Here is a 12,099-nt window from a genome sequence, read left to right on the forward strand (position 1 = left end):
TTTATTATTTCAAAACCAGAATATCACAAAACTAAGCATTAATATTGCTGATTGTACCTTAAGTAAATACAATCCCTGATGGAGTTTTGTTGATACCTGTTTAAAAATTTATTTGTCTTAATGAAATACATATTGTTTGTGGGACAGCAATGACCAACTATGACTTGAGTTATTTTTTTTTTTCAATATTTTCTTTTTTCCAAATAATTTTTGTTCTCTGGTGACATTTGTATTCCTTCCTAAGTGGCTGGCACTCTAGGTTGAGAATCCTTTATCCAAAGGGCACAGGTTTAATTTCTGGCATTAGCAGTTTATTTGGTTTGGGACGAAGGTCAGTGATGTAACTCTGTAAGTTCAGCCAGAATTGGCCGAAACTTAACAGGTTACCTAGAGAAATCTGGGTTCAGTAAGCAGGAAGGACATGCAAAAGCATAGGATGACTGGCCCCTAGCTTCCTATTGCACTTCCTATCTAAAGGATTACCTGGTCCTTTACTAGGCTTCTGACTTAGCCATAGGAGCTTTCTTTTAAACCCATTAAATATAAGTACAAAGGAAGAAATGTCAGTAAGGTGGTCCTTCCTTTTCCATGAATTTTTTATGTACATACAACAGTGTAGGTCATAAGAATTGGCTGGTGAATGTTTTGCAAGGTTTAAAAATTTAGGGCAATTGCTCTGGTTGGCAACTGAGCACAAAAGTAAAATTTTGTGAATGGTTTTTCTTTGTGAATGTTATATTTATGTCATGTCCAGAATTTTAAAGTTAATCTTCATTGTTTTTTTTTAAATTTCCATGGCCCTAGGACTTTAGTGTATTAAAACCTACCTATGTCCATCCATTTTCTTTTAAACAGAGAGGAGTTCTATGTTTCCTAGCTTCAATAAATTTATATGCAATTTTGAGACCAGGGTTACAAAGTAGGTCAAAACTTGCAAGTGGAACTATGATATGACTAATTAATTTGTAAGAAATGTATATCAATTTAAAGATTAAAAAATTATGTAGAAAACAAACAAGACAAATAAATAAAAGTATCCCTTTACAACCATTTAATTAAGTGTAACAAATGTAGATTATCCCTAAGATTGAAATGAACAAAGCTTCAATTATGAATCTGTTTTCTTTAAACAGACTGAAGGGACAAACCTCCAAGCTATGACAAATTCAATCTCACTTTTGATCTCTTTCCTTTTCAATAGGAACTTTCTTTGGATTTTTTTTTCAACCAAGTAAAAACATTAGGGACATGATCAGGTATAAGTGACCTTCCACTAAGCCTACATACCCAGGGGAAAATTGTGCAGCTATACTAATAATTGGTAATTTTTTTGTTGTTCATATGTTTGATTTACAAATAAAGTGAACATACTCCTTGATGCCCTTTTTTATTTTTTACAAACATAATAAGTGCTTCAAGTACAAGTTTTTGAGCTCTTGAAAATGACCAAAGTATACTCAAATAGTTTTTGGGTATAAGAAAGCTTAAAACATTGGTCTCAAACTTACTGTTTCATTATAATCCATTTTTTACATGTTGTATAATCTATGAGCACTGATTTTCCACAATTAAGTTGGATTAATAAATTTTACAATATTATGCTGTATTTCTTCTTCTTTGATGCCAAATTTTCAATTAAGGTATGTGTTTTTGGTCATTTTTGACAAAATAATGTATGTTTTTCACTGCCAAAATTTGTTAGGTTAAGTAAGGTCAAAAAGTGCTTAAACTTGAACTAGCAAAATAAGCAATTATTATATTTGTAAAGAACATACAAAAAGGCATCAAGTGGTATATTCATTTTATTTTTAAATCAAAATATGAACAACAAGAAATTCACCTCTAACATGCCTAATTTGCAAACATATAGCCTAAATTATATATTTCCAATGTTTTCTGCCACCTGTTACTTGTTTTTCCAGTTCTTGTTTTGCCACAGTTGCCTCAATTAACAGGTACAAGGGTTGAGGGATAGATTGGCAGAATCAATAGAAAATATGTAATTTCAGCTATAGATTTCCATATTAGGAGGGTTGGGGCTAAAGTAGAGCAGGGCTGCATGTAGAAAGCTATAATTATTATGTAAATTACAAAGAATCATCTTTTTTTAACAGGTTTTCTTCTATAGGTCTACAGGTCCTTCTCTTGGCTTATACCACATCAAGCATTATATAACCAAAGAAGAATAAGTAGCAAAAAGCTATATATACATAAGCACATGTTATTTAACAATGACTTCTCTAGTGCTTAACTATGACCCCTTAGTAATATTAACAAGAAACAATGGTAAAACTGGTGCAAACAGTATTACTGGCTTTCATATAAAGTGAATATACCACTTGATGCCTTCTTATACGCTCTTTACAAATATAATAATTTCTTCTACTGCAAATTCAGATTTAAGCACTTTTTCACCTCTTGACCTCTTAAAAATGACCTATTAATGGAGTCATTACAAATCTGTAATAGTTTAGAAACAAATTTGGGCTATATATTTGCACATCAGGGGGGTGGGGGTAAAGCATAGCATATATTATATACGTAGACTAACCATTGCTGTTTTTTTTTTAATGTGTTTGTGCACATCAAATTTTAATGAAAAGAGAAATCACCAGTGCAACAGCACAAACAAAAAAAATTCAAGCAATGGTTAGTTTACATATTTAATATATGCTACACTTTACCCCCACCCCCTGATGTGCAAATATATAGCCCAAATTTGTTTTTAAACTATTACAGATTTGTAATGACCCCATATATAGGTCATTTTTAAGAGGTCAAAAAGTGCTTAAATCTGAATTTTTGGTAGAAGCAATTATTATATTTGTAAACAGCATTACAAAAGGCATCAAGTGGTATATTCAAATTATATGAAAGCCAGTAATACTGTTTGTACCAGTTTTACCCAATGGTAAAACTGGTGCAAACATAAATAGGTAACAGAAAAAGTGAAATTTAGTGTAAATGACAATCAGGAACTGGATCAAGGGGGCCAAAAACAGGGCTATATAATTGGAGTTCAAAGAACGTGGTGATTTTTTAGTGAAAAAAAAAAGCACTTCCCTGGCTAATTTAGGACTTTGAATTAATTAGCCTACCAAAATTTTCCTATCCTATGCAATTGAAATAATTTTCCCTTTTCAAAGCATTAAGACAATTTATCACAATAAAAAATATCCAAAGCATCTTGAATGGAATGACTTAAAAAGGCAAATGACAACCACAATTTGAAATCTTACAATTAAACTTCTGGCCACACAAATTGTATTGGGCTACCCAGCTCTGAAATAATTGCTGAAGCTGTATTTGCCTGTAAAATTTGAAACAGGCCCAAAGTCCTAGCCTCTTCCTTGTCAAAACTTCACATAGCATTAAAATAATAATTACACGTGACCAATGTTGTTATTATTCGCAATTAATCTTGCCGTTTTCAGTAACACGTGGCCAGACAAGTATTTGGGTGCGTTTGTTTACTTGTCCGATTACTAATCTGATTAATCCAAGCGTTTTTTGAGACACATTTGACGTCAGAGGTTAGTCGGATTATCCCCACAAACGCTCAGGATTACTTGTCCGTGGGCTGGCACTTTATAACCCCCAAATAAAAAGATTATTTGAGGATTGTGACGTCAATGCTATATATTTTTTTAAATGGATAAACATGTGAAATCGTTAAGTCTAGAGAAAAGACAAGGAAACTGTAAATAATAGAAATAATCTTAGCTTTTCAGTGACCTGTAAGTAATATTATGCATATTCCTTAGTATCTAAAGGGTTTTTGGTGTTCTAGGCCTGTCTTGCATAGGCTAAGCTTCATAAGGAGTCAGAAGAAAAGTTTTTTTGTTATTAAAAAGGTTGATTCTTAGGGAGGCAGCTATCACATTGGTGAGTTAGTCAAATGTTATTATATCAAACAGGCCTAGTTTCTAAACCATCCTATAATTATTAGTTGGAAAAAATTCAGAATGATTAGGACAATACCTATAGCCTTTTATATAGTCTATATTTGTTGAGATTGCTATTTAAACTGGATTTTTAAGATACAGTAGGGGTAAAATTTTACTTTAGCTACTTTTGGCTATCTTTGAAAGAGGTTAGGCTAGGAAAATGAAACTTTCAGGGATGTGTCTACAGGCTAAAGTATGTCCCAGGAAGGTATTTTGAAGTACCTACTTCTACTTCTTTTCCCTCTAAAGGGTCCTGAAATTTTTGGGTGCCTTATTTTTTGGTTATCAGTTTCTTTTTCTCTGGCCTTAGTTCTTAATTATTCTGGCCTTAGACAACTCCTGTTGATTGAGCAGAACTTTAAGCCATAACACTGTTTTTTTCTAATTCTAGAAATAATCTTTTATGCCACCTCATTATAGGTTAAATATATGGCTTATATTATTTATTCTCCATGAATTTTTGTTTTATTTGATTTCATTAATGTCAGTTGCTTTCTGTTAAAAATACATTTATTTTTTTACATCAAGCTTCTTCTTTCATGAAAAAATTTGAACTGTTTTTCTTTTAACATGTTGTATAAAATGTAAAGGAATACCTGGCCCTTCATTTCACAGATTCAACTAAAAGTATTTGAGGCATCTTACATCAAAATTCATTTGACACATTTTAATGAATTTTTTTAGATGACATAGGACACCATTAAAGTTTTGCATTTGCTTTTTTAAAAATTGTCTTAAAAAGTGCCAAGTTTAGAGAGTTATGTTAATATTTTTCTTGCTAATGAGTATAATTGTTTTTAAAATTCCTTCTGTTTAAAGCATTTTAGAGAGATTCTGAGCCAACCATGGGTATATTGTTGTTACAAATGATTTTTCTCAAATGGGCTTGTGGAAAACAAGTAGAACATATAATTTCTATTTTTTTATTATTTCAAAACCAGAATATCACAAAACTAAGCATTAATAGTGCTGATTGTACCTTAAGTAAATACAATCCCTGATGGAGTTTTGTTGATACCTGTTTAAAAATTTATTTGTCTTAATGAAATACATATTGTTTGTGGGACAGCAATGAGCAACTATGACTTGAGTTATTTTTTTTTTCTCAATATTTTCTTTTTTCCAAATAATTTTTGTTCTCTGGTGAAATTTGTGTTCCTTCCTAAGTGGCTGGCACTCTAGGTTGAGAATCTTTTATCCAAAGGGCACAGGTTTAATTTCTGGCATTAGCAGTTTATTTGGTTTGGGACAAAGGTCAGTGATTTAACTCTGTAAGTTCAGCCAGAATTGGCCGAAACTTAACAGGTTACCTAGAGAAATCTGGGGTCAGTAAGCAGGAAGGACATGCAAAAGCATAGGATGACTGGCCCCTAGCTTCCTATTGCACTTCCTGTCTAAAGGGATTACCTGGTCCTTTACTAGGCTTCTGACTTAGCCATAGGAGCTTTCTTTTAAACCCATTAAATATAAGTACAAAGGAAGAAATGCCAGTAAGGTGGTCCTTCCCTTTCAATTAATTTTTGATGTACAGACAACAGTATAGGTCATAAGAATTGGCTGGTGAATGTTTTGCAAGGTTTAAAATTTAGGGCAATTGCTCAGGTTGGCAACTGAGCACAAAAGTAAAATTTTGTGAATGGTTTTTCTTTGTGAATGTCATATTTATGTCATGTCCAGAATTTTAAAGTTAATCTTCATTGTTTTTTTTTAATTTCCATGGCCCTAGGACTTTAGTGTATTAAAACCTACCTATGTCCATCCATTTTCTTTTAAACAGAGAGGAGTTCTATGTTTCCTAGCTTCAATAAATTTATATGCAATTTTGAGACCAGGGTTACAAAGTAGGTCAAAACTTGCAAGTGGAACTATGATATGACTAATTAATTTGTAAGAAATGTATATCAATTTAAAGATTAAAAACATATGTAGAAAAAAAACAAGACAAATAAATAAAAGTATCCCTTTACAACCATTTAATTAAGTGTAACAAATGTAGATTATCCCTAAGATTGAAATGAACAAAGCTTCAATTATGAATCTGTTTTCTTTAAACAGACTGAAGGGACAAACCTCCAAGCTATGACAAATTCAATCTCACTTTTGATCTCTTTCCTTTTCAATAGGAACTTTCTTTGGATTTTTTTTCAACCAAGTAAAAACAGTAGGGACATGATCAGATATAAGTGACCTTCCACTAAGCCTACATACCCAGGGGAAAATTGTGCAGCTATACTAATAATTGGTAAATTTTTTGTTATTCATATGTTTGATTTACAAATAAAGTGAACATACTCCTTGATGCCCTTTTTTATTTTTTACAAACATAATAAGTGCTTCAAGTACAAGTTTTTGAGCTCTTGAAAATGACCAAAGTATACTCAAATAGCTTTTGGGTATAAGAAAGCTTAAAACATTGGTCTCAAACTTACTGTTTCATTATTAATCCATTTTTTACATGTTGTATAATCTATGAGCACTGATTTTCCACAATTAAGTTGGATTAATAAATTTTACAATATTGTGCTGTATTTCTTCTTCTTTGTTGCCAAATTTTCAATTAAGGTACGTGTTTTTGGTCATTTTTGACAAAATAATGTAAGTTTTTCACTGCCAAAATTTGTTAGGTTAAGTAAGGTCAAAAAGTGCTTAAACTTGAACTAGCAAAATAAGCAATTATTATATTTGTAAAGAACATACAAAAAGGCATCAAGTGGTATATTCACTTTATTTTTAAATCAAAATATGAACAACAAGAAATTCACCTCTAACATGCCTAATTTGCAAACATATAGCCCAAATTATATATTTCCAATGTTTTCTGCCACCTGTTACTTGTTTTTCCAGTTCTTATTTATCCACAGTTGCCTCAATTAACAGGTACAAGGGTTGAGGGATAGATTGGCAGAATCAATAGAAAATATGTAATTTCAGCTATAGATTTCCATAGTAGGAGGGTTGGGGCTTAAGTAGAGCAGGGCTGCATGTAGAAAGCTATAATTATTATGTAAATTACAAAGAATCATCTTTTTTTAACAGGTTTTCTTCTATAGGTCTACAGGTCCTTCTCTTGGCTTATACCACATCAAGCATTATATAACCAAAGAAGAATAAGTAGCAAAAAGCTATAGGCCTATATACATAAGCACATGTTATTTAACAATGACTTCTCTAGTGCTTAACTATGACCCCTTAGTAATATTAACAAGAAACAAGGGTAAAACTGGTGCAAACAGTATTACTGGCTTTCATATAAAGTGAATATACCACTTGATGCCTTCTTATATGCTCTTTCCAAATATAATAATTTCTTCTACTGCAAATTCAGATTTAAGCACTTTTTCACCTCTTGACCTCTTAAAAATGACCTATAAATGGAGTCATTACAAATCTATAATAGTTTAGAAACAAATTTGGGCTATATATTTGCACATCAGGGGGGTGGGGGTAAAGCATAGCATATATTATATATGTAAACTAACTATTGCTGTTTTTTTTTTTAATGTGTTTGTGCACATCAAATTTTAATGAAAAGAGAAATCACCAGTGCAACAGCACACACATAAAAAAATTCAAGCAATGGTTAGTTTACATATTTAATATATGCTACACTTTACCCCCACCCCCTAATGTGCAAATATATAGCCCAAATTTGTTTCTAAATTATTACAGATTTGTAATGACCCCATATATAGATCATTTTTAAGAGGTCAAAAAGTGCTTAAATCTGAACTTGCGGTAGAAGCGATTATTATATTTGTAAACAGCATTACAAAAGCCATCAAGTGGTATATTCACTTTATATGAAAGCCAGTAATACTGTTTGTACCAGTTTTACCCAATGGTAAAACTGGTGCAAACATAAATAGGTAACAGAAAAAGTGAAATTTAGTGTAAATGACAATCAGGAACTGGATCAAGTGGGCCAAAAACAGGGCTATATAATTGGAGTTCAAAGAACGGTGATTTTTTAGTGAAAAAAAAAAACACTTCCCTGGCTAATTTAGGACTTTTAATTAATTAGCCTACAGAATTTTTCCTATCCTATGCAATTGAAATAATTTTCCCTTTTCAGAGCATTAAGACAATTTATCACAATAAAAAATATCCAAAGCATCTTGAATGGAATGACTTAAAAAGGCAAATGACAACCACAATTTGAAATCTTACAATTAAACTTCTGGCCACACAAATTGTATTAGGCTACCCAGCTCTGAAATAATTGCTGAAGCTGTATTTGCCTGTAAAATTTGAAACAGGCCCAAAGTCCTAGCCTCTCCCTTGTCAAAACTTCACATAGCATTAAAATAATAATTACACGTGACCAATATTGTTATTATTCGCAATTAATCTTGCCGTTTTAAGTGACACGTGGCCAGACAAGTATTTGTTGCTATCTTTTTGGGGTTAAACCTCGATTAGTAAAAATCCCATTGGACAAGTAAACAAACGCACCCATGCTATCTTTTAGGGGTTAAACCTCGATTAGTAAAAATCCCATTGGACAAGTAAACAAACGCACCCTTAGGCTTTGGATATGGATCGCCACTATCTTTCTTTAGTTTCTTCTGAAAAACCTCAGATAAATGCTGCAATTTCGTAGAATCTTTCGTAGGGTTTTTTAACGTCATAACCCTGCAATAATTACAGATGAAATTCTAGTCCGGACTGAGAATTCTTCGAGGAATTCCAGACGGATGCGAAATTAATTCTGCATACTTGAGCTTTCGGACACGCTCCATATTTAGGGTGTGTTCCAGGTACTTACTGTAGTAACCGAATGGTTACTATTTCCGTTCCTAGCGGGAAAATGGTTACTGCCCAACCCACTGGGAACGAGAATAGTTACTGCCGGCAGTAACCACAGTAAGTCATTTTCTTACCGTGCTCAAAAGAATGGTTAGCGCAGTAAGTACATAATTCACCTTCTTCAACAAAAATCTCATTCAACAAAAAATAAATATGGACAAGAATGAAATAATGGAATAGGAAGCTATTTGCTTGGAAGAAGGTGGGACAGTGATTTTGCAAAAGAAAGAGGGATCTGAGCCAGGTTAGTAAATCACCATATTTTGGGATCAACATTAAAGGACACCCTGAGTAGTAGGCTATCTATTGGCAAGTAGGTTAAATCAATGAAAAACTTATTATTTAAAGATTTCCATGTTTTCTGGCATATCCAGGCATAATTATTACCTTAAATTGCCATTTGGAATCATTCTAAGGATTGATTTCTTCCAGGTAACATTGAGGCTCCATTAAATTGCCACATGGTATCATTTTAAGCATTAACTCCTTTTAGGCTCTGTAAACAGGCCTAGGTGAAGTATTACAGATAAGTTGAGGATTTATGGGCTGCCAAATCATTATTCTAAGACTGTCTTTAATCCTATTGAAGAAGTAGGCTAGGGTAGACTATTCAGAGTCTATTCCAAAGGATGGTAATTTTATCCAGTAAAATTCTAGTTGATTGACTTCTTGCTATCACTGAAATGGGTTAGGTTAGGAAAATGAAACTTTCAGGGATGGGTCTACAGGCTAAAGTATGTCCTGGGAAGGTATTTCAAAGTACACATCTCTACTCATTCTTGCTCTAGAGGGCCTTGATCTTTGATGACCTTCAAAAATATTTATAGCTGAAGTTACATGTTTCCCATTGATTCTGCGAATCTATCCCTTAACCTTTAACTCCCTGTTAATTGAAGCAACTGTAAACAAAGCAAGAATGAGGGAAAAGGTAACAGGTGACATAATACATTGGAACTACATAATTTTGGCTATATATTTGCACATTAGGCAGGTTGGAGGTAAATTATAGTATAGAGATGCATGCTTTTCCCTTTGGTATGTAGGCTAAGTAGAAGGTCACTTGTACCTGATACTGTCCATGTTGTTTTTAGTTGGATGAGAAACATCCAAAGAAAGTTTCATTTGAAAAGGAAAGGTGAGATTGAATTTGTCAAAGCTTGGAGGTTTGCCCCTTCAGTCTGTTTAAAGGAAAATGGATTCATAATTGAAGCTTTGTTCATTTCAATCTTAAGGGTGACCTATATTTGTGACAATTCATTAAATGGTTGTAAAGGGGTACTTTTGTTTATTCATTTGTCTTCTTTGTTTTCTAACAGTTTTTTTTAATCTTTGAATTGATATCCATTTCTTACAAATTTTTATTGATACCAGAGGTTCATTTGCAAGTTTTCACCTACTTTGTAATCCCTGGTCTCACAATTACATTTAAATTTATTGAAGCTAGGAAACATAGAGCTACTATCTATTTAAAGAAAATCAATGGATATAAGTAGGTTTTATTGTATTTAAGCCCTAGGGCCATGGCAAATAAAGACAAATTAAAGAAGATTAACTTTAAAATACTGGACATTAAATAAGCATGATAGTCACAAAGAAAAACAAATAACAAAATTATACTTCTGTGTTCAGTTGCCAACCTGAGCAACAGTCATAAATTTTTTAAATCTTGCAGAACATTCACCCCAATTACATTCACAAGCTATTTCTCATGACCCACACTCTTGTCCATACATCCAGATTTCAGGGAAATAGAAGGACCATCATACTGGTATTCTTCATTTTTACTTATATTTAATGGGTTTGAAAGAAAGTTTCTATGGCTAAGTCAGTAGGCCAGTAAAGGACCTGGTGGTCCTTTAGCCAGGTAGTGCAATATGAAGCTAGGGACCAGCCAGCCTATGCTCTTGCATGCCCTATTTCTTACTGTCCCTAGATTTCCATCTGTACTCATTTAAAGTTAGGCCAATTCTAGCTGAGGTTAGTCATATTACCAACCCCTATCCAAAACAAAATAAACTGACAATGCCAGGAATTAAACCTGTACCCCTTGGACAAAGCATTCCAGCCCAGAGTGCCTACCACTTAGCAAGGAACACAAATTTGACCAGAGAACAATAATTATATAAAAAAAGTAGAATATTGAAAAAAAAACTTGCTATAGTTGTACCACTACTATCCTGTAAATGCTATAGGCCCATTTCATTTAGACAAATCAATTTAAGACAGGTATCAACAAAACTCCATTAGGGATTGTATATGCTTAAGATACAATCAAGCTATTTGAATGCTTAGTTATGTGATATTCTAGGCTTCAAATAATAAAAAAAAGAGAAAAAGTATATGATCTATTTATTTTTCACCAGCTCATTTGAGCAAAATCATTTGTGACAGCCAAATGCCCATGGTTGGCTTAGAACCTCTCTAAATGCTCTGAAACAGAAGGAATAATAAAATTATACTAATCAGCATTAAACTGTCCCTTAAATTTAAACACGTGCATTTAATTCGAAAATGACAGCTTACTGTGCCGTTCCCACTGGCTCTACCGCAGTTAGAAATGGGCAGTTACTGAAAAACCGTCAGCTGGAACACACCCTTAATAAAAGCATATCTTATAAAGCATAAGGAAGAAAGATCTGTTTCCTGAGAGATTTCGAATTTCAGAAATGTTCGATAAAAAAAAAACTTCCAATGTAAGTGGCTAAGAATATATCAGTTTAAAAAAAAAATCATTTGTGATCAGCAGCTTTTAGATGATTATCATTAAGGATGTAGATCTTCACCTTGCTCAGTGATCATAGAGCTTTAATGGTATGATAACTGCTAAATACAATGATCATTGACTTCTTGTTCTGTTATTCTTGAAGCAAAAAAATTAAGCTGTTTCAAACAAAGAGAAATACAAAATTTCTCATGCCCTTCTAAAGGATTATCTCTAAGCAGAGTGATAGCTGATCAGCAGTTTTTTGATAGTTGTTTAATAGTAGAGCTGTTTAATAGAGGGATTGTTAATAGGCTATTCTAATTGAGTGACTTTTTGTTATACCAGAAAGGGGTAAGGTTACGAAAATTAACTTTTCAGGGGTGGGTAAACAGTCTAAAGTATATCCTGGGAAGGAATTCTAGAGTACCCACCTCCACTCCTTCTCCCAATAGAGAGCCCTGAAATTCGCCTACATGACAGGTTTGACAAGTTTAATTGGTTTGTCAAAATTGAAAATTTGACAAAACAACATTTTATCTTAAGTTTTAGTTACCAGTTGCTTTTTCTCTGCCTTTACTTCTGAAAATGCAATTCCTGTTATGAGTAGAATTCTGAGCCATATCAATGTTTTATTTTCAAAAT

The sequence above is a fragment of the Artemia franciscana genome, chromosome 3, assembly GCF_032884065.1.
Source record: "Artemia franciscana chromosome 3, ASM3288406v1, whole genome shotgun sequence".
NCBI classification, from domain to species: domain Eukaryota; kingdom Metazoa; phylum Arthropoda; class Branchiopoda; order Anostraca; family Artemiidae; genus Artemia; species Artemia franciscana.